Below are 21828 nucleotides of genomic sequence, written 5' to 3'. Positions count from 1 at the left end.
TGTACCTTCCGACTTTTTGCGTATACTGTAACATCGGCACACGTTGCATTAATTTCTGAGGACATGCTCAGATGACGCATCAATTGAAGGCTTGGAAATGTCAATGTTAATCTATACTAATAAAAGGCAAAGCCCTCACTGACTGACTGACTGACTCATCACTAATTCGCCAACTTCCCGTGCAGGTAGAAGGCTGACATTTGGCAGGCTCATTCCTTACAGCTTACTTACAAAAAATAGGCAGGTTTCATTTCGAAATTCTACGCGTAATGGTCATAACTGGAACCTGTTTTTTGTCCATATACTCTAATGGAGGAGGCGGAGTCACGTATCACGTCATCACGTATTACGCCTCCTACGTAATCACGTGAACTGAAAACGAGGAAGAGATTTACAGCACAAGTCAAACGCGGGAACGAAGGTAAATGACATTAATTGTTGACTGTCTTTTAATACTGTGTACTTGTTGAGTGTCTTTTAATACTGTGTAAGCATACATATTAACACATGTGCAATTAAACGTGTGCATTTACGGGGTGATTTCTCAGGCTTAAAAGCTCGCCTTTTATTAAAAAGGTAAATGCAAACTGTTTTCATTCTGAAGGGCACAAACCACGTTAGATTTCAGCCGTTAAACGCGCAAAAATGTCAGTACACCAGATAAATAAGCGCAACATATTATCAGTTGTATTGTATGCTTACAATACATATAGAAATGTGTTAATCGTTAACTAATATTATGGGATGGTGTTTTTCGACTCGCGCTTTGATTTAAACGATTGCATGTCTTGGTGGGTTTGCGTAGCTTATTGTCAATATCTTTACAGCTCTTTTTAAGACTTAATTTAAAAAGGTTTTCTTTTCTTCTTAATAAAAATTTAAAAGCAGTACTTCGCCGGTGCGAAGTGCTCACTTCACTCCCTTACGGGAATCGAACCTCGGACGTCAGCGATAGAGGCTAAGCCCCTAAAATTGCGCCACGGCGTGTGGTTCGTTTATTTGACAGCATGTAGATCGGGGTAATTACATTCACGGCATTCGTAGTCTGATTCACAATCTGATTGTATGGGTGGTTACCTACCAGGTAACGCTTATGGTTAGCCAGCAAGTCATCTCGAAGTGATCACTCGAGTGAACGCAGCTTCACAAAAAAACAGATCCTTAACAAACTGTTATTGGTATATTTTCCCTCAATTTTAAAAGGTTTTCTTTTCTTCTTAATAAAAATTTAAAAGCAGTACTTCGCCGGTGCGAAGCGCGGGGATTTGAGCAACTGACGCATACAGACATATTCATGAGTGCAGGTACTTCGGAAAGAAAGCACCGTGTAAACCTAAACTTTAAATTAAGTTCATAGACCTACAAAAGTTTGCCATTGATTTGAGGCAAGATTGCTTTTCTCATGTACAACTATACGTTGCATTCTTAACAGTAAGCTTGCACGGCTTGGTCATATTACAACCTGAGTGCTGAACTGACAACGTCGTATACAAACAGAACTATAACAATCGTAATAAACATACAAAAAAAAAAAAGCGAAGAACCCTTGGATTTAATAAAAAGGCTCTTTCCTTGGCGAAGCAAGAAAAAAGGAAGACCTTATATGGCGTTCGTTTATAAAACAGCGGAAAAGCTGTGTTAAGGCTGCTTCACAAAAAAACAGATCCTTAACAAATTGCTATTGGGATATTTTCCCCTCAATTTAAAAAGCTTTTCTTCTTCATAAAAATTTAAAAGCAGTACTTCGCGGGGATTTAGATTATATATATATACAGTAATCCCTCCTCCATCGCGGGGGTTGCGTTCCAGAGCCACCCGCGAAATAAGAAAATCCGCGAAGTAGAAACCATATGTTTATATGGTTATTTTTATATTGTCATGCTTGGGTCACAGATTTGCGCAGAAACACAGGAGGTTGTAGAGAGACAGGAACGTTATTCAAACACTGCAAACAAACATTTGTCTCTTTTTCAAAAGTTTAAACTGTGCTCCATGACAAGACAGAGATGACAGTTCAGTCTCACAATTAAAAGAATGCAAACATATCTTCCTCTTCAAAGGAGCAAATAAATCAATAGGGGCTGTTTGCTTTTAAGTATGCGAAGCACCGCGGTACAAAGCTGTTGAAGGCGGCAGCTCACACCCCCTCCGTCAGGCGCAGACAGAGAGAGAGAGAGACAGATAAAAAAAATCAATACGTGCCCTTTGAGCTTTTAAGTATGCGAAGCACCGTGCACTTAAAAGCTGCACACAGAAGGTAGCAAAGTGAAGATAATCTTTCAGCATTTTTAGACGAGCGTCCGTATCGTCTAGGTGTGCGAACAGCCCCCCTGCTCACACCCCCTACGTCAGGATCACAGATAGTCAGCGCAAGAGAGAGAGAAAGAAAAGTAAGCTGGGTAGCTTCTCAGCCATCTGCCAATAGCGTCCCTTGTATGAAATCAACTGGGCAACCCAACTGAGGAAGCATGTACCAGAAATTAAAAGACCCATTGTCCTCAAAAACCCCGCGAAGCAGCGAAAAATCCGCGATATATATTTAAATATGCTTACATATAAAATCCGCGATGGAGTGAAGCCGCGAAGGGCGAAGCGCGATATAGCGAGGGATTACTGTATATATATATATATATATATATATATATATATATATATATATATATAGAGAGAGAGAGAGAGAGAGAGAGAGAGAGAGAGAGAGAGAGAGAGAGAGAGATATAGATTTAGATATATATAGATATACATATATAGATATAGATATATATAGATATACATATATATATATATGTATGTATGTCTATATATATATATATATATATATGTAAGCTTATAAGTACTGCCTTACTTCTCTTTAAGAAAGGAAGATGTAATGATACTTGATTTAAACGATTCCATGTCTTGGTGGGTTTGCGTAGCTTATTGTCAATATCTTTACACCTGTTTTTAAGACTTATTGACTGAAACGGGCTTTCCCGAAAAAAGTTAGGGCTTTGCTACAGGATACACCCTCCACAAGTTAAGCAAGTAAAAATAAAAGTGTATATTTCTGTTTTATTTAAACCTTTTAAGTTTGTATGCATAGCCCCAATTGGCTGTTTTAGTTTTTTTTTTCTTTCTTCAGTAATATTTAATCTCCTTAAAGAAAAAGAACATATGCATTTTACTTTTTTTCTATCTCTTTAGTAATATTTTAGTGTAAAAGGATAACCAGTATTTAAACCTTTTATGTTACTTTATAAAGTTATTTTACACAATGTTGAAAATTTAATAAGAAAGCTACATAATTTGGCAGCTGCTGCTTTAATTTTCAATGAAATGAAAAAAGCTCTCCAAGAGAAAACGTCAAGGAAGAAGAAACAGTTTGCACTTTCTAAAAAGGAGAAACCCTCATTTATAAAGGTTTGCTGCAGATGACTTAACTGAAAATAAATTAATAGTTCCTATGTGTATAATACATATTTATCTATTTGACTTATGCCTTTATTCCAGCAACTTGCAACATCTGAGGTACAATTTGTTACATTACTTTTGTTTTTTGCAGCACAGGCAGGTGAAGTGACTTCCTCAGGGTCACACAGTGGTGTCAATACCAGGATTTGAACTGACAAGCTCCGGGTTTGCTGAAATATTACTGAAGAAAGAAAAAAAACGAAAACGGGCAAATAGGGCTATGCATACAGATGTCCATCCATCCATTATCCAACCCACTATATCCTAAATACAGGAGCCAATCCCTGCCGACACAGGGCACAAGGCAGGAAACAAACCCCGGGCAAGGTGCCAGCCCACCGCAGGGCGCACACATCCACACACACCCACCCACACCCACACACCAGGGACAATTTAGAATCGCCAATGCACCTAACCTGCATGTCTTTGGACTGTGGGAGGAAACCGGAGTACCCGGAGGAAAACCCAGACAGACACGGGGAGAACATTCAAACTCCACGCAGGGAAGCGAACCCGGGTCTCCTAACTGGCACCTTTCACTGCGCCACCATGCCGCCCGCATACAAACTTAAAAGGTTTAAATAAAACAGAAATATATACCTTTATTTTTACTTCCTTAACTTGTGGAGGGTGTATCCTGTAGCAAAGCCCTAAGTTTTTTCATGAAAGCCCCTTTCAGTCAATAAGCCTTAAAAACAGGTGTAAAGCTAAACTTGCAGCACTACAATTCAATTACACTTGCCTAACGCCTCTCCTAAGGGGACATACTGTGGGATCTGGGCATCAGTCAAAGCACCAATCACAGACCCGATTAGAAAGCCGGAAGCTGTGATTTGTCATCTCCCTCCCATGTAACAATCACAGCCCGTGTTACAACGCACTATGTATGTATGTGTATATGTATATATGAAGAGGATGGATGGATGTATATGTGTGTGTTTATGTATATGTGTATATGTATGTGTATATATATATATGTTGATATGTGTATATATATATATATATGTATATATATGTATATGTAGATATGTGTATATATGTATATGTATATATATGTTTACATAACCTCTTTAACACACTACTTCTCCTCTGCGAAGCGCGGGTATTTTGCTATATATATGTGAATGTATGTATGTATGTATGTCTATATTTATGTGCATATGTATATATATATGTAGATATGTATATATTTATATGTATATATATGTACATATGTATATATATGTAGATGTGTAAATTTGTATATGTATATATATGTATATGTGGATGTGTATATGTATGTATATATATGTATATGTATATATATGTTTACATAACCTCTTTAATACACTACTTCTCCGCTGCGAAGCGTGGGTATTTTGCTAGTGTATGTATATATGTATGTCAATATATATATATATATATATATATATATATATATATATATATATATATATATATATATATATATATATATGTGCATATGTGTATATATATGTAGATATGTATAAATTTATATGTATATATATGTACATATGTATATATATGTAGATGTGTAAATTTGTATATGTATATATATATGTATATGTGGATGTGTATATGTATGTATATATATGTATATGTAGATATGTGTATATGTAGATATGTATATACAGTGGTGTGAAAAACTATTTGCCCCCTTCCTGATTTCTTATTCTTTTGCATGTTTGTCACACAAAATGTTTCTGATCATCAAACACATTTAACCATTAGTCAAATATAACACAAGTAAACACAAAATGCAGTTTTTAAATGATGGTTTTTATTATTTAGGGAGAAAAAAAATCCAAACCTACATGGCCCTGTGTGAAAAAGTAATTGCCACCTTGTTAAAAAATAACCTAACTGTGGTGTATCACACCTGAGTTCAATTTCCGTAGCCACCCCCAGGCCTGATTACTGCCACACCTGTTTCAATCAAGAAATCACTTAAATAGGAGCTGCCTGACACAGAGAAGTAGACCAAAAGCACCTCAAAAGCTAGACATCATGCCAAGATCCAAAGAAATTCAGGAACAAATGAGAACAGAAGTAATTGAGATCTATCAGTCTGGTAAAGGTTATAAAGCCATTTCTAAAGCTTTGGGACTCCAGCAAACCACAGTGAGAGCCATTATCCACAAATGGCAAAAACATGGAACAGTGGTGAACCTTCCCAGGAGTGGCCGGCCGACCAAAATTACCCCAAGAGCGCAGAGATGACTCATCCGAGAGGTCACAAAAGACCCCAGGACAACGTCTAAAGAACTGCAGGCCTCACTTGCCTCAATTAAGGTCAGTGTTCACGACTCCACCATAAGAAAGAGACTGGGCAAAAACGGCCTGCAGGGCAGATGTCCAAGACGCAAACCACTGTTAAGCAAAAAGAACATTAGGGCTCGTCTCAATTTTGCTAAGAAAACATCTCAATGATTGCCAAGACTTTTGGGGAAATACCTTGTGGACTGATGAGACAAAAGTTGAACTTTTTGGAAGGCAAATGTCCCGTTACATCTGGCGTAAAAGGAACACAGCATTTCAGAAAAAGAACATCATACCAACAGTAAAATATGGTGGTGGTAGTGTGATGGTCTGGGGTTGTTTTGCTGCTTCAGGACCTGGAAGGCTTGCTGTGATAGATGGAACCATGAATTCTACTGTCTACCAAAAAATCCTAAAGGAGAATGTCCGGCCATCTGTTCGTCAACTCAAGCTGAAGCGATCTTGGGTGCTGCAACAGGACAATGACCCAAAACACACCAGCAAATCCACCTCTGAATGGCTGAAGAAAAACAAAATGAAGGCTTTGGAGTGGCCTAGTCAAAGTCCTGACCTGAATCCAATTGAGATGCTATGGCATGACCTTAAAAAGGCGGTTCATGCTAGAAAAACCCTCAAATAAAGCTGAATTACAACAATTTTGCAAAGATGAGTGGGCCAAAATTCCTCCAGAGCGCTGTAAAAGACTCATTGCAAGTTATCGCAAACGCTTGATTGCAGTTATTGCTGCTAAGGGTGGCCCAACCAGTTATTAGGTTCAGGGGGGCAATTACTTTTTCACACAGGGCCATGTAGGTTTGGATTTTTTTTTCTCCCTAAATAATAAAAACCACCATTTACAAACTGCATTTTGTGTTTACTTGTGTTATATTTGACTAATGGTTAAATGTGTTTGATGATCAGAAACATTTTGTGTGACAAACATGCAAAAGAATAAGAAATCAGGAAGGGGGCAAATAGTTTTTCACACCACTGTATATGTATATGTATATATATGTTTACATAACCTCTTTAACACATTACTTCTCCGCTGCGAAGCGCGGGTATTTTGCTAGTTTATTTATATAGCATATTTAAAACAACATAGGAATGCTGTGGCCAAAGTGCTTTACAATAATAGAATAAAAGTAAAACAAACAAATAACATAAATAGAAATAAAAATATATGAACATAAATAAAAATAAAATAAATAATAAATAGAAGTAATGTTATATAATCACAATGAGGAAACCATCAGTATTACTGAAGGTCACGGAATGCAACTGAATAGAAATGAGTCTTTACTCTTGTTTTAAACAGTTCAATTGTAGACGACTCCTTTATATGATGAGGTAAAGAGTTCCACAAGCGAGGAGCAGCAGCTGCAAAAGCCCTGTCTCCCTTGGTACGAGGGACAAGAGACAACTGACCAGAAGATCTAAGCACTCTAGATGGCTTGTATAAAACACACAATTCGGATAAATAGGCAGGAGCAAGCACATGTAAAGATTTAAAAACTAGCAACAAGATTTTAAAATCAATTCGAAAACTGACAGGCAGCCAGTGTAAAGAATAGGAGAAACAGAGTCATACTTTCTTGCCCCAACCAGAAAGCGAGCGGCAGCATTCTGGACCAACTGTAAACTGTGTATCAGGGATTTGCTAATCCCAGAATACAGCGAGTTGCAGTAATCAAGGCGAGAAAAAATAAAAGCATGAGTAGCTTTCAGAAGATCTCTAGAAGATAAAAAAGGCTTGATCTTACCTAATGGACGAAGCTGGAAAAAGCAACTCGAGTACTGAATTTACTTGTTTCTCAAAAGAGAGGTTACTGTCAAAGATTACACCAAGATTGCAGACTTGAGGTTTGCAAAAGACAGAGAAAGAGCCGAGAAGTCCAAGACCAATTTGGGCTTTAGCTGATGGACCCACTATAAGCACCTCCGTTTTATTTTGATTCAGATCAAGAAAATTATTAGCAATCCAGGATCTTAGTTCAGAAAGACAGTTGTGGAGTTGATTAATTGCAGAGTTGCAGACAAGAATATAAATCTGTGTATCATCTGCATAGCAGTAAAAAGAAATGTTAAATTTCTTAAAAATAACTCCAATAGAATGAAGGTATATAGAGGATAAAATAGGACCCAAAATGGATCCCTGAGGAACACCATATTTAAGAGGAGCAGTAGACAAAAAAGAGGAATTTAAAAGTCACTGAAAAGTGTCTACCAGTTAAATATGACCTGAACCAGTTAAGAGCAGCCCCTTTAAGCCCAACAAGATGTTCAAGCCGCATCAGCAATATCTCAAAGGCAGCGGACAGGCCAAGGAGGAGAAGGACTGCCACATCACCCGAGTCCGTAATAAAAGAGATGTCATGGAAATGTGCTTGCAACCCAGTTATGGCCACTTACGACCCAAAATTGGCCAAGAAACACTGTTTTAGGTGTGTATGGTGTGTTTGACTAGCTGTTTCCTGCCTGAGCCCAGGGCTTTCAGCAAAGGCATTGTTTCCGTCCATGTAACCCAACCCTGGAAGAATCTAGTATAATGACAATGAATGCATGTACTTAGCTTATTCCAGATGTGAAGTGTACGAAAAAAAGAAAGAACAAAAAATAAATAAAAACACACCAAATTTCTGCAGGGTAACTGCAATAGGAGGCAGGGAGAAGATGTATGAATTGCAGCAGAATAAAACAAATCTACTGTACACAATGTATGTTTTTTCTATGTCTTGTGGTAAACACAAATAGTTTCAAGGACTTGCATTAAAAATAATTTTTAAAGTAAAGGTTTGAAAGAGTACATAATTATACATACATAGTTACAAATTGTTTACTTGTTGCTTCAGTGCGATACATGGTGTGTGTGTTTGTGCATATGTATATTTAAAAAAAAAATCAAAAATTAAAAAGATATAACTGCAACAGCAATACTTATTTTGAGAGACTGTTTATGTGCAAGAGACTAAATGTTTCCAGAAAGAAATCTAAAAAGAGGGACACCTTGTGCCAAACAGAATAACTTCGTAATGCTATATAACCTCTAAACTGTACAATGATTGGGACACAAAAGAAAATTGATTCCAGGGTTATGCATCATAAAATGTCTTGGTTATGAACTGTAAAATCCAGTTTTTAGGAACAGAAATCCCTAGAGAGACAATTTTTCTGTATTTAATTGGTATTAGTATAACAAAGGTTTTAATCATATCAATACTTACTTTTAAAAAGTGGAGTGATGTACTCACTTGTCTTCAGCTGTTTACATAAGCAGAATAATAACCATTTTTTTGTGTATGTAATTTAGGCTCAATAATGCCAAATACCCCTTAGGGCCTAAGGGCAAGGCAGAATTACAGCTCTGCCTCATCTTCCTAATGATAGATTTACCTGGACTGCAGGGAGCTGTCGTCTAGTGTTTTGGGGGAAGCAGTGCCCTAAAGAGGCTGCCTTCCACCATCCTTTCACTTCTTGGGCATCCTGGTAAGGTTGGGCTGCTGGCTATCTTTTACAACTACAATCAGCTCAGTCCCCTTGACTACACAGAGATGATTTCCACTGAAGTATGTGACTTCTAAAACCAATTGGCTACACCAGTGATGATTTAAAGGTGTCTTTTGGAGAGGGTGAATACTTATGTAATCAATTATTTCACATTTAAAATTTGTAATTAATTTAGACCATTTTGCAGAGATTTGTTTTCACTTAGACATTAATGAGTCATTTCTGTTGATCAGTATCAAAAAAGCAAAATTAAATCCACTGTGATTGAAAGATGTACGATAATAAAATGTGGCTACTTGCTAGGGGGTGATGTTTTATTTACCCCCCAAACCTCTCCAGGGACTGTAATAATCTGCATCCAAAATCTCACCTTTGGCCTATGGCTGTATGTGCAAAATGGAAAAAAACAAGGAAAGTGGTTGAAATAAGGTCCTTGCACAGTACATACGGTTCTATTTTCCTTGGTATGGTGGGGATTCCTGGGTAACTCTAAAAGTAGATACACCAGACATAGCTTACTTGAAGACTTGCCAGGATCTGCAGTAGATATTACATCTCCAGTTGACTTAAGAGCATCTGCAAGTTACCCTAGGAATCTAAAGACTGTTGGTGAGGCTAGGGAAATGTTGAGATTAACACAGTGAATTCTGCCAGGACAGTCTAGTGGAAAGACAACAAGTGAACCTTCTTTCTCCTACAACAGGGGAATAGCATACTGCTTCCTGAATTTCATTCCTGCCAGTTGTCAAAGGCTTTCTTGTGTCTCTATGTAAAGCAAGCTCTTTGAACTTAACTAAACTAGCCAGACAACCTCAAAAGTGTAAATTAGACCTAATTTCTACTAGTTAAGGAACAGGAAGCAGGATGGGGAATTTCTGAAGCAAATAGTACTTGACTTGTTATCCACTAATGCATACTCAAACACACAAAAACAGAAAACCTGCTGTACTAACACCAGTGGCAACTGTGAATATGTCATCCACTTGATTTATATTCCCAGGAACATTACAGCAATGCAATAAACTCTGGAAGCCATCAAAAATGAAAGAAAATAAAAGCTGCTTCCATTAAATAAGATATGATCCCAATTAAGGCAACAGCTAATAAAAAAGAGGCTTAAAGTATGTATTAATCTACAGAGATTCTCTGAAAAACAATATGAGTCACATGAGTGATATCTGGAAAACTAGCATATCTGTTGACTCCAATTTTGGTTTGCCCATCAACTTTTACACCACTAATAATACTACAGAATTCCACTTAGTTATTGACATTTCTGCAAGAATAATAAAATAAAATATGGTCTAGCTTTGAATGAAGTCTTGCAAGACCTTCCAAGTCCTTAACAGTAGGAGCCAGAGTTGCGATCCCCAAATGAAAGGCATAAAGGTAAGATTAGATCATAAACAGAATAACCAAGCAAAAAGTATACAGGGATCATTTATAGAACAGCAAAAATCTAAACATATCAGATCAAATAATTAAAATTTAGGTAAACACCTGGTAATTGGAACATTTTTAGCACATTACCTTTTCTGACATTTCAGTAACAATAATAAGTATGAAACAGTTAAGGTTAAGATTAAATCCAACTGTGATTTTAAAAGAACATGGCTTCAATGCAGCATGATATAGAAAAACAAGGGCAAAAAAATTTGACCAAGGATAGCACTTGTTATCAGCATAAAAATAAACACTTCCAAAATTTTGACAGGATGAATGGTGAGCATAGACCACAGGAGAAAAAAAAAGAAGCAAGGTAATTTTTTACACCACTGCATAATACATAAACAGGACAGACATCAGACATTTTATAATAGAGGACCTCATTCTTCACTGAATGATTGAAAAAAAAATACACATAAGTCTGAGTAGTTCACAATGCAGAAAAAAGCAGGAAGTCAAATTTTATTCTACACCTTTATCAATAGGTAGATATAAAGCAAAAACTACACATCTATTCAATATTTGTTATATAAAGCATTTCAACACAGGCATTAATGTCTAGATAAAGCAAAACCATTTCACAGAAACAGTTACCCTGATTAAAATGGTCTTCCCATTACACCATACCAATAGTCACCCCCATAAAACTAAAGACAAAAGTAAAATAGGATATTTAATCATCTGGAAGTATTTTGATATTTAAGTAACTCTACTGTAAGAATGACATTAACATATTAATTTCTTATTTGTAATACAGTAGTTTAGTTCATCTTGGAAATATGTAATCACTCCACTGAAGCACTCTCCACCAAAAATACAAAAAATGTACGTCACCACAGCATCCACGAAAGCATACCTTAAATTCTCAACTTTGCCAAAAGAATAAAGACGTCTTTGATGCAGTTAGTGGCTTTCCCTGACGATAACGTCAATTAGCATGAATAAGCAATGCTGTGCCTGCCAACTTTTCAGCTCTGACTGGAAGGCGATTGTCTGTCCTTAGAAGGACAACAGGAAGTGGGCCCCAAGTCCACTCACTGCTTGTATTTTGACATGCAAATAAGGGTCATCAGATGACGCAAGTAGTAATGAAGAAAAAATGGCAAAGTACACAATGGAATAATGCAGGAGCAGCACTGCCGAAATTAACCTGCAGAGTATTGCTATAGAGGAAATCCATAAAGGAAAGTCACTAGTGTTAAAAAGCTATGAATTGCAGCTTTTGTGGGGGCTGCTTTTAAAGGACATAACAAAGATATCGCTTGTAGTATACTTCTTACATATTTTGCACACTGTAAGACCACACTTGTGTATTCTTTTCTGCCAGCTGTATTCCAAGATTACTTGTCATTTAAACAGCTCTTTCTCTCACACACATATGCACTTACGGCTCTCCCTGAGAGAATCTTGCTTGGGTTTAAATATCCACTACACACACACACACACAGTAGAGATACTAAAAAAATTATTAGTTTAAATAGGCAATACTTAATATAATTAGGGCTTTAAATAAAATAAAGTTTTAAGAAAAAACTGTCAACAATTTGCTTGAACTTCTGCACAAATTATACGGAAAAATGTCCGATCTTCAACTAAATCACAATAATGAGCAAATACAATCTGCTTAAACTGCTAAAGGCTATGTCACATTAGATGATTTTCCCAGCAATTTCCAGTCATAGCCTTCATTTCCATAATCTTGTTACTAGCTGACGAGATCTCAGCAAATTATTTTTTTTTTTTGAGACAAATGCATCCTCAGAGGTTTCTGAATGAATACTCTAGGAAACTTTGAAGTCATTTTTAAGAGCATGCCAGGTCTCCAAATGAGGCACCTTTTAGGAAAAGATGGGCTTTGCAATCAGAACTCAACCTTTTAACAACAAAAGAAACATAACAACTCATTTTTAAATCAAGACATCATTACTATGAACACAGAGAGAAGGCTAAGAAGATCAACAAATCCACAAGCAGGAAGTTCGCAATGCAATTATCTGTAATCACCAACACAGACGGGGATAGAATCATTGACCATAAAAATATAATGCACACATTTAGAGACTACTATAAGTCCTTATATATTCTACTCAGTTTAAAAAATACAAGACAGAATCTAATGTGTTTTTTTGATACAAAACAGATACCATAGCTAGATACTCTCAGTGCAAAGGAATTGGATAAACCTCTGACACTATCAGAATTACTAGACACATTTTTATACAAAATTTTCAATCAAGTTAATTCCCCTTTTATTAGCAACATTTACAAAAGCCAGAGACAATACAATTCTACCTCAAACTTTTCACCAAGCATTAATTACCGTTTTTCCTAAGAAAAATAAGGACTTATTGCAATGTGCATCATACAGACCAATCTCACTTCAGAATAATGATGTTAAGATACTCGCCAAAGTCCTAGCTAGAAGGATCGGGAAAGTGCTCCCTTCAGTAATATCACAAGACCAAACCAGATTTATTAAAGTTAGACATTTGGCTTCCAATCTCCAATGCCTATTTAATGTAATATATTCACCCATGAAGTCCAACACTCCAGCGATCTTATTATCTTTGGATGCAGAAAAAGCATTTGATATGGTAGAATGGGATTACCCATTCACCACTTTGTATAAATATGGGTTTGGCCCTAACATACATGGATCAAATTACTGTATACCAGTCTAGAAGCATTAGTTTGGATTAATAACACTATCTCAGACTACTTCAAACTAGAACGTGGTACTAGACAAGGGTGCCCCTTGTCACCACTGCTATTTGCAATCACCATTAAGCCATTGGCTGTTCACTTTCAAAATGCACCAGAGACAAAAGGGATTTTCAGAGAAGGGCTTGAACAGAAACTACCACTATATGCAGATATGATACTGTATATATATCAGACTGACAATATTCAGTGCCTGCAGCCCTAACTGTACTAGCAGAATTCCAAAAGATATCTGGAAAACAACATTAATTTGAATAAAAGTGTGCTTTTTCCAGTGAATTCTCTAGCAAACAGCATTAGATTGGACACCATCCTTTTTATCACTGAAGATCAGTTTAAATATCTAGGGGTAAATATCACAATATAAAGCTTTTTTTCAGCAAAATTTTGCTGTTTGCATGGGCAAAATTAAACAAGATGTGCATAGATGGTCTACCGTCCATCCTTCTTTAGCAGGGAGAATTAACACTATCAAGATGAATATCCTCCCTAAGTTATTCCCAAATCATTTTTTTAAGAAATTAGATTCAATCATAACCTCATTTAGTTGGGATTCAAAAAATATCCATGCATCCAAAGGGCAACCCTACAATGACCTAAATCAGATGGAGGCATGGCTCTACCCAATTTTCAATTTTACTACTGGGTGGCAAATATACAAGCTATAAAAACCTCGACACTGACACAAATAGATGAAAACACAATAGCTTGGTCTGCAATAGAAATTAAATCCTGGAGTACCTCTTTATATTCCTTGCTTTGTACACCAGTAAATACAAGGTATCGTCAATATACTAACAACCCAACTGTCCTTCATTCACTCAGAATATGCAGTGTTCTCCCTAGCATCTTTTAGCTGGGCACTCCGCCTGGCTAAATTAGCTGGGCGCCCGGCTGTCATCTCGCATGACATTGTGAGAAGACAACTGCAGATCAACAGGCAAAAGCAGATCTAATGATCTGCAGAGATGGCAAGGGACGAGCGGGTAGGTAGGCAAATATTGCTAAAGCTAATAGCGGGGGACGAGGCAAAGTGAAGTTCACAAGCAAAGAGTATGGGGAGGTGGGGTTTTGAGAGGGGGGTGTACATGGTAATAGCGGGGGCGGAGCATCTTAATACAGTAGCAAGGAGTATGGAGAGGTGGGCGGGCGAGAGGGTGCTGTAAATGCTAATAGCGGGAGCGAAGCGGCAGTTCACAAGCAAAGAGGATGTGGAGGTGGGCGGGCAAGAGGAAGACTAATTAAAAAAAAAAGTCTAGTGGAACCAGCCTTTTATATTTGCTCATATTTGGACCTGTGTCCATATTGCAAAAAGTGTGTAGAAACCCTTGTAGCACACACTGTGTCCTGAGCAAAAGTTTTATCACTGAATTGCTAAGGGTTTTGTACGGAAGCGTATTAAGGCCACGGTGAAGAAAAACAATACGGACAAAGTGAAGAAAAAAAAAACTATATGTCAAGAATAAAGTCGACATGTTGACTTTATTCTCGACATTTCCACTTTAATCTTGACGTTTATGACGAGAATAAAGTCGACATGTTGCTACATAACTTATGACAGGGTTTGAGAAAATCTAGTAAATTAAATATTCATTTTAAGATGAAGTTTAGTTTATGATGATGTTCTACTTTAATGGCAAACTACGACAATAAAGTCAACATGTCGACTTTAATCTCAAGATAAACGGCGAGAATAAAGTAGAAATGTCAAGAATAAAGTGGAAATGTCAACTTTATTCTCGACATAAGCGTCGAGATTAAAGTGAAAATGTCGCAAATGCGTACCTGCCGTAGTGTGAACTGAATATCCAACAGGCTCTCACTTTCCCACTCATAACTCTTATTCATAGGTACAAAAAAGTGTTCAAAAAACAACAGTGCTCAGTTATTTCAGAAAAGAGACATCATAAACTAATGAAGGTGCGGCGTCAACTCCTGATGTGGCAATTTCAGACAAAGACATTGCAGAGGCTGGTCCATCAGGGGAAATCTCTTCAGCACACACTCTGCCAATTGATAAATCTAAGCACCGTTTATCTGGCATAAACAAACAATGGTTTAAAGATTTTAATTGGCTAATGGTCAAAGAAAATGGTATGTGGTGCTCATTGTGCATGAAATATTCAAACAAACACCCCCCAAGGAGGGGTTACCTTGGGTAAACGTGCCATTCACAAGAATTCGAAAAGAAAGCTTGCTGGACCATGAGAAAAGTAAAACGCACATCGAATATTTTAGGAAAGCATGTACTAGAGCAAACTGGAATCGGTCAAATTGAAAGATCTCTATCTGTATTAAATAACTTACACAGAGATGCCTTTGTGGGAGCTTTAAGATCCATGCACAGATTGGCAAAAAATGAGTTGCCAACATACAACGTTGTTTGAAAAGCTGTTGGAACACTGTAAAGAAATGGCTTGTTCCTTTTTACAACATCTCAATGTTGGTGAAAATGCTCATTAAACCTCTGAAAGAATAATGCAAGAGCTGCTGGATGTCTTTCTGCATCAGAAATAAAATCTAACATACTGAAAAATATACACGCTGAAAATTTTTTCAGTACTCTGTGTGATGAAACCACAGACATCTCAGATGTAAAACAATTATTTACATTAAATATGTTTGACAGGTCACTAAAGAGGTCAGAATTAGTTTTGTATCAACCCGCAATATGAAGATGGCAAAGCTTGGAGACTATAACCAACACACTGAGTGAGACTATTGACACTCTAGGCTTGAAAACTGCTAATCTGGTTGGACTAGGGTCAAATGGAGCTGCTGTTATGATTGGGAAACAGAAAGGTGTGGCAAAACTGCTTAAAGATAAAACATCTGAACTCTTGGTCAACTGCCACTGTTTAAACCGCTGATTGGACCTTGGAAGTGCCCAAGCAGCAACTGCTGTACCTTATTTAACAAAACTGAACGACATCTTAAGGCAGCTATTCTATTTCTTCTAAAACTTTTCATTTAGGATGGCTGGTTTAACAGAAATTCAAAATATTCTGAACATTCCCCAGATTGAGCGGACAATGGCCAGACACACTAGATGGGTGTCGCATGACTTTGCAGTACAGTCACTACGACAGTGTATGATGAGTGATCTCCTTGGAGGGCCCAGATCCTGGGGACTTTGATTATGGAAAAGCTGCAGACAACTGGGCCTCTAGGAAGAAAAGAAGAATAAATATTTAACTGAAGACACCTTCTGCATATGCAAGTTGGCTTTGAAGAATATTTTTAAAATTTTTCTTCATTAGGTTTCCCATACTTTTTTTTTTTTTATTGTTTTCACTTCTCGACAGCGACAATACTTGTGCCTCTTGGTTTATGTCATAACAATTGTTATTTAAAATTTTTGTTAGGGATGCAAGATCCTGAATTGGATACTTCTTAAATTTAATAAAAATATTCTGGCACAAGTGTCAAACATTAAAAAAGGAAGTCATATTGAGCTTTGGAAAATGATTAATAATAATTAACTAATAAAAATAGTGCACATTTAATTTTCCCCACCACCAAATTTCCTCGTCCCGCCCGGCTACTTTTTCATGCCACCCGGCTGGAAAAAATTTCTGGGGAGAACACTGATATGGAACCGATGTCTGAGGTACTTCAAGTTAGAGAATATTTTATCTGTGGCAGCTCTACATGATAACCACTTTTTTCTACCCTCTCAAACTTACACAGTGTTTAATGTTTGGAAAATGTGCGGGATCAAATCATTTACAAATTTGTATATAAATAATGTCTTTGCAGCCTATGAACAATTACACTCTAAATTTAGTTTCCCATCAACGCAATTTTTCCACTCTCTCCAAATTAGAAACTTTGCTAAACAAAATCTGCCCAATTTTCCTCATCTCCCACCTATTTCTATTCCAGAAGGAATACTGATCAGGCTGGGAGACTCAGACAACATTTCTATAATATATAAAGCCCCTTCCTTTTAAAGATCCCAAAGTACAGCAGGAAAAGGATCTCTTACTCAACATTTCTGAAAAAGAGTGGAAGGTAGCCATGCACAGAATTCATTCTAGCTCCATATGCGCAAAGCATTCACTTATTCAACTTACATATTATTTTTTTTTTTTTTTTTTTGAAAATCGAGCATGTCTATCTCATTTAAAATTGTTCGAAATGTTTCCACGGCAAGATCCAACCTGCAAACGTTGAAATCAAGCTCCAGCTTCAATAGGGCACATGTTTTGGGGATGTACCAAATTAACATCATTCTGAACTGCTACACTGATTGAGATTAACCATCAATTCAAATCCATGTAGCTTAATATTTGTTCTTTACATGTTACATATAATGAGGAGGCAGCTAAGAGCAAGAGGAAAGAAATGTCTTAAGGTACATTATCTGTGGTTTCCATTGATTGTTAGTTCTTCTTTTAAGCTTGCATGTTTTATCAGTCTTTGTTCAATTTAAATATTCTCATTTCCCCCCGTCACCCAATAATATTCACCAAAAAATACTATTTGGTTGATGAGAAAATGGAAACTGGCACTTTTGTTAAGAATGCAGCCTAAACAGGAATACTATCCACCGCAAATTCACCCCGTCTCCTGTTACTTCTCACAAGTGCGCCTAAAAAAACAATCAAATGAAATATCTACATTTTTTAAAATCTGAAGAAATTAGACACTGTAGCCCAACCAAAATATTCACAAATATTCCCCCAGACAATGAATACACACATTAAGTATATTTTTTTTCTGAAGCAGAAAATTGGAATAAATGGAACACATTAACCTAATTCAGGAGAATCCATCACAGGACAGGAACACACCTTGGACAAAATTATATTTAAGCACTTGTTTATTATATGATTATTATATTAAAATAGCTTTCAGAAAATAAATAAATGCAACCTATTTCTCTATTACTTGGAAGATATCCTTCTAGTACTGTACACCAGGCATGGATTATGGCTGTTATGCCAAAGAAAAGCGGGAACAAACAACAGTTGCCACGTTTCTCTAAGAAAATCTAAATTTCCATTCCATATGTTGGAACACGGGATACTCACACACTTAACGATATTTCTGTGTCTGTTATCTATTCTCAATGGAATGGTTTTCTGCAGCCAACTTGATTGTGTAGCACATTTTCACACCTCACAGTGAACACACCCACTGGGAATGAAAATTCTTTGTGAGAGTCAGGAACAAAAAAAAAAAAAAAGCATGCAGATGATCTGATTTATAATTCATCCATTAAGAAACCTGTGCTAAAGAGATAGACTTTTTTATTTTTTTACTTTTTAACATGGAGATAAAATACAAAAAACAAGCAAACTGTTATTTGCCAAACAAAAAATAAAGATACTTATGGCAAGGAAGCTAAATAAGTCACATCCATGCAATTTGTAATTGTACAAAACACACAACAAAGATATAAATCTGCAGGCAAAGTAATATACATAATACATGTATTATAAGTATAATTCTAAAAAAATTAAATAATCTCTGCAAAGGAATATCTTAGAGGAGTTTCAGGTGTAAAGAAAGAATAAGAAGTGTCTTTTTTTGTTCAGTTACAGATTTTTTACTGGCAATTTTCTTTTTTAGGAGTATGAATATACAGAATTTACAAAACAGCCTGTAAAACTGAAGCCAAAACACATATAAAAAAGTGATGTTGCAGAAGCACTCTCTTAAAGTGTACATGCAGCATCAGGTGACACATCATATGTACAGATGCAGCACAAACTAATGACTGCTACATGCAGAGTAAGGATTGTCTTTCTTTATCAAACACACACTACATTGGGTGAAGTGCCCAAACAGATCAGTTACATAATATCTTCACGGTACACACAGTATAATGCAACTGCTAAGTTTAACTGACATAGCTAAATAAGTTTGAAACGTATTAACCATTATTTAAAATTCTGAAAGGAAGGAAAAAACTAAATTTAGTAGGGAGAACAATTAATACCTCATGATGGACAGAGTTGTAAAACTGACTAGTACTGTAGTCCAGGGGTCCCCAACCACCGGTCCGCGACCCACTACCAGGTCGCAGCCATCTGACAGCCGGGCCGCGAGAGAACTGCCGGCAACGGAGACTCACTCAGACTTTTCAGAATGCTTGGCGGGCGGGGCTTTGCAGCAGTGCAGAGAGAGGAGAGAGACCGAGGTGAGAGAGTATTACAACAAAGTATTGTTACGGTCCTGACAGTTTCCCCATATGACACGAGTCTATAGAAATCGCATTACTACGAAGTACATTCAGCAGATGCTTTCATTACAACGAAGTGACCTTGAAATGCCTGAATGAATCATCCACAGAGCAGTTAGATCTGTGGTCGCAGCTCAGATGTGCACGTTTGCACAACGATCCCCAAACAGAAACATTGTAAAAAAAAATTCTTTCTTCGAACTTTCCTCGTACTGTTTTTTTTTTTTGCTGTTTTTGTTTTCTGTGGTTTTCAGTGATACCTTTTGCTTATTGCTTGTCAACATTTGAAAAACATCCATTGGAATTTAACTCATTGTCACCCTCCTACAGAAACGGCAGACACGAAAAAAACGATAACAGTGTTAATGTTTGTGATGTGCAATCTGTTGGAATGGCAAATGCAAAGCATATGTCTTTGTTATATGCAAAAAAAGAAGAAAAATCTCAGGTTGCAAACGTATGCGAACTGCTTAATAACTTAATAATAAAAGAAATGTTATGTAATTTGTGTATAAAATTGCCCCCCCCACCCCGACTGGTCCATGGAAAAATTTGCATCTAATAAAGTGGTCCTTGCTGTCAAAAAGGTTTGGAACCACTGCTGTAGTCAACTCGACTACTAGTCAAGATCAAGTCAAGACTAAGTGTAAAGGAACTCAAGACCAAGTCCAAATGATAGCAAAACTAAGCCTTAACTTGATTTTAACTAATTACAGCCCTAATTGAGCAGTCTCATTGATCAGTCAAGACTCCGCTCTATTGAACTCTTGACAGTGGATTAAAACATACAAAAGTATCTTACCAGTCGCTGAGTCAGAGCATACACAGCAGGATACTGATATGTGGTAGCGGTTATGGAGCTCTAATCCCAAACAAAACATGTGATCGGATTTCAAAATACAGAAATTAGCAAAGACGAAGTTAGCTACCACAAGTTTGGTAAACTGCTCCAGACAGCTCTTCTAAATAATTCATGCATCCTGTATGCGGCACTCTGCTGCTATCCTGCACTACATTGTGACATGTATTTAAATACATTTCCTGAGGACCGCTAGGATTTCTTTTTCTTTTTTTGGCTGTTGGTGTTTGTTCTTGCTGTGGCCACTACTGCAACTGTTACTGTATAAAGTAAACAAAACAAGTGCAAACGTACGTGTAACGCTGAGAATCGTTAACCTAGGTATGAATATATTTTAATATTAATTTATTGCCCTTGATTGCAGTGATCTTCTTCGCACTTTTGCTCAAAATACACTACACCATGCTGCATGAATGTGAACACTGGAACATGCTTCGGTCATCCCAGAAGTTTTACCTACAGTCAACTGCAGAAATATTGGCACCCCCTCAAAAAAGTAAAAAAAAATTAATGCAAAATAGATAATACATGCAATAATTCTAACATTCCACAAATGTTTGGATAAATTGTTTACAATTTATTTAATAAAAGCAACTCCTGCAAAAGTGTTCTATCTGCGGAATAGTTTATCTTGTCAAAAACATATGTGAACAAATTATTGGCATCCTTGAAGAATATTATAAATAAGACCAAATACATGTGCATCTTTGGGGGAAAAAATGTTTCTTGATGTTGCATATAGTGTCTATGAACTTTTGGGGTTTAAAAACTGTTGTCTATGGCTATGTTCTGTTTCATTGGGGTATAAATATGAGGTAATACACAGATAAAATAATTTTTTTCATCCATCAACATGGGTAAAACCAAAGTGCTCCCAACTCAAATAAGAAAAAAGTTGTAGAGATGCACGGATTTGGGAATGACTACAAAAATAGGTATTCAAATGAAATTAACAGCAAGCACAATCAGGACCATAATACAAGATAAGTTTGAAAAGCATGGAACTGTTTAAAATTTGCCAGGAAGGGGACGCATCTGCATATTGCCCCCAATCACAGTGATAAAGATGATAAGAGAGGCAAAAGAAGAGACCTAATATCACAGACTGAAAACTGCAAACTTTAGTTGAACCTTGGTGATGCACTGTTTTAAAGTCAACAGTGAGATGACACCGCCATGACCAGAAGTTTTATGGATAAGTGGCATGAAAGAAGCCTATTTTGAGTCCAAGACACAAATCCCAGAGTCTCAAATTTGCCAAGCAACATTGGAGATACAGCTGGAATCATGTGTTGTGGTCAGAGGAAACAAAAATTGAGCTTTTTGGCGACACACTCCATTGGCAATTTTGGCATAAAAAGCAAACTGCATACAAAGCAGGGCACCTCATACCCAC

At 36.9% G+C, this 21828-nt stretch overlaps 1 protein-coding gene across 2 annotated transcripts in view; it reads right to left on the bottom strand.

The window, feature by feature from the left end:
* The window catches only part of bin3 (bridging integrator 3), a 266316-nt gene that overhangs the window by 199947 nt on the left and 44541 nt on the right, over positions 1–21828 (bottom strand). Inside the window, exon 1 of one of the 2 annotated variants that reach the window (XM_051935652.1) lies at positions 18420–18439. The exons of the other annotated variant lie outside the window; for it this stretch is intronic. The gene's annotated coding sequence lies outside the window, so the exon portion shown is untranslated. Of the gene's footprint in view, positions 1–18419; positions 18440–21828 lie in introns of those variants that run through there. 2 annotated transcript variants of the gene reach the window in all.

The sequence above is a fragment of the Erpetoichthys calabaricus genome, chromosome 1, assembly GCF_900747795.2.
Source record: "Erpetoichthys calabaricus chromosome 1, fErpCal1.3, whole genome shotgun sequence".
Taxonomy (NCBI): Eukaryota; Metazoa; Chordata; class Cladistia; order Polypteriformes; family Polypteridae; genus Erpetoichthys; species Erpetoichthys calabaricus.
Note: the sequence above shows the minus strand (reverse complement) of the source record. Positions and strands in the feature narration are given on the sequence as shown.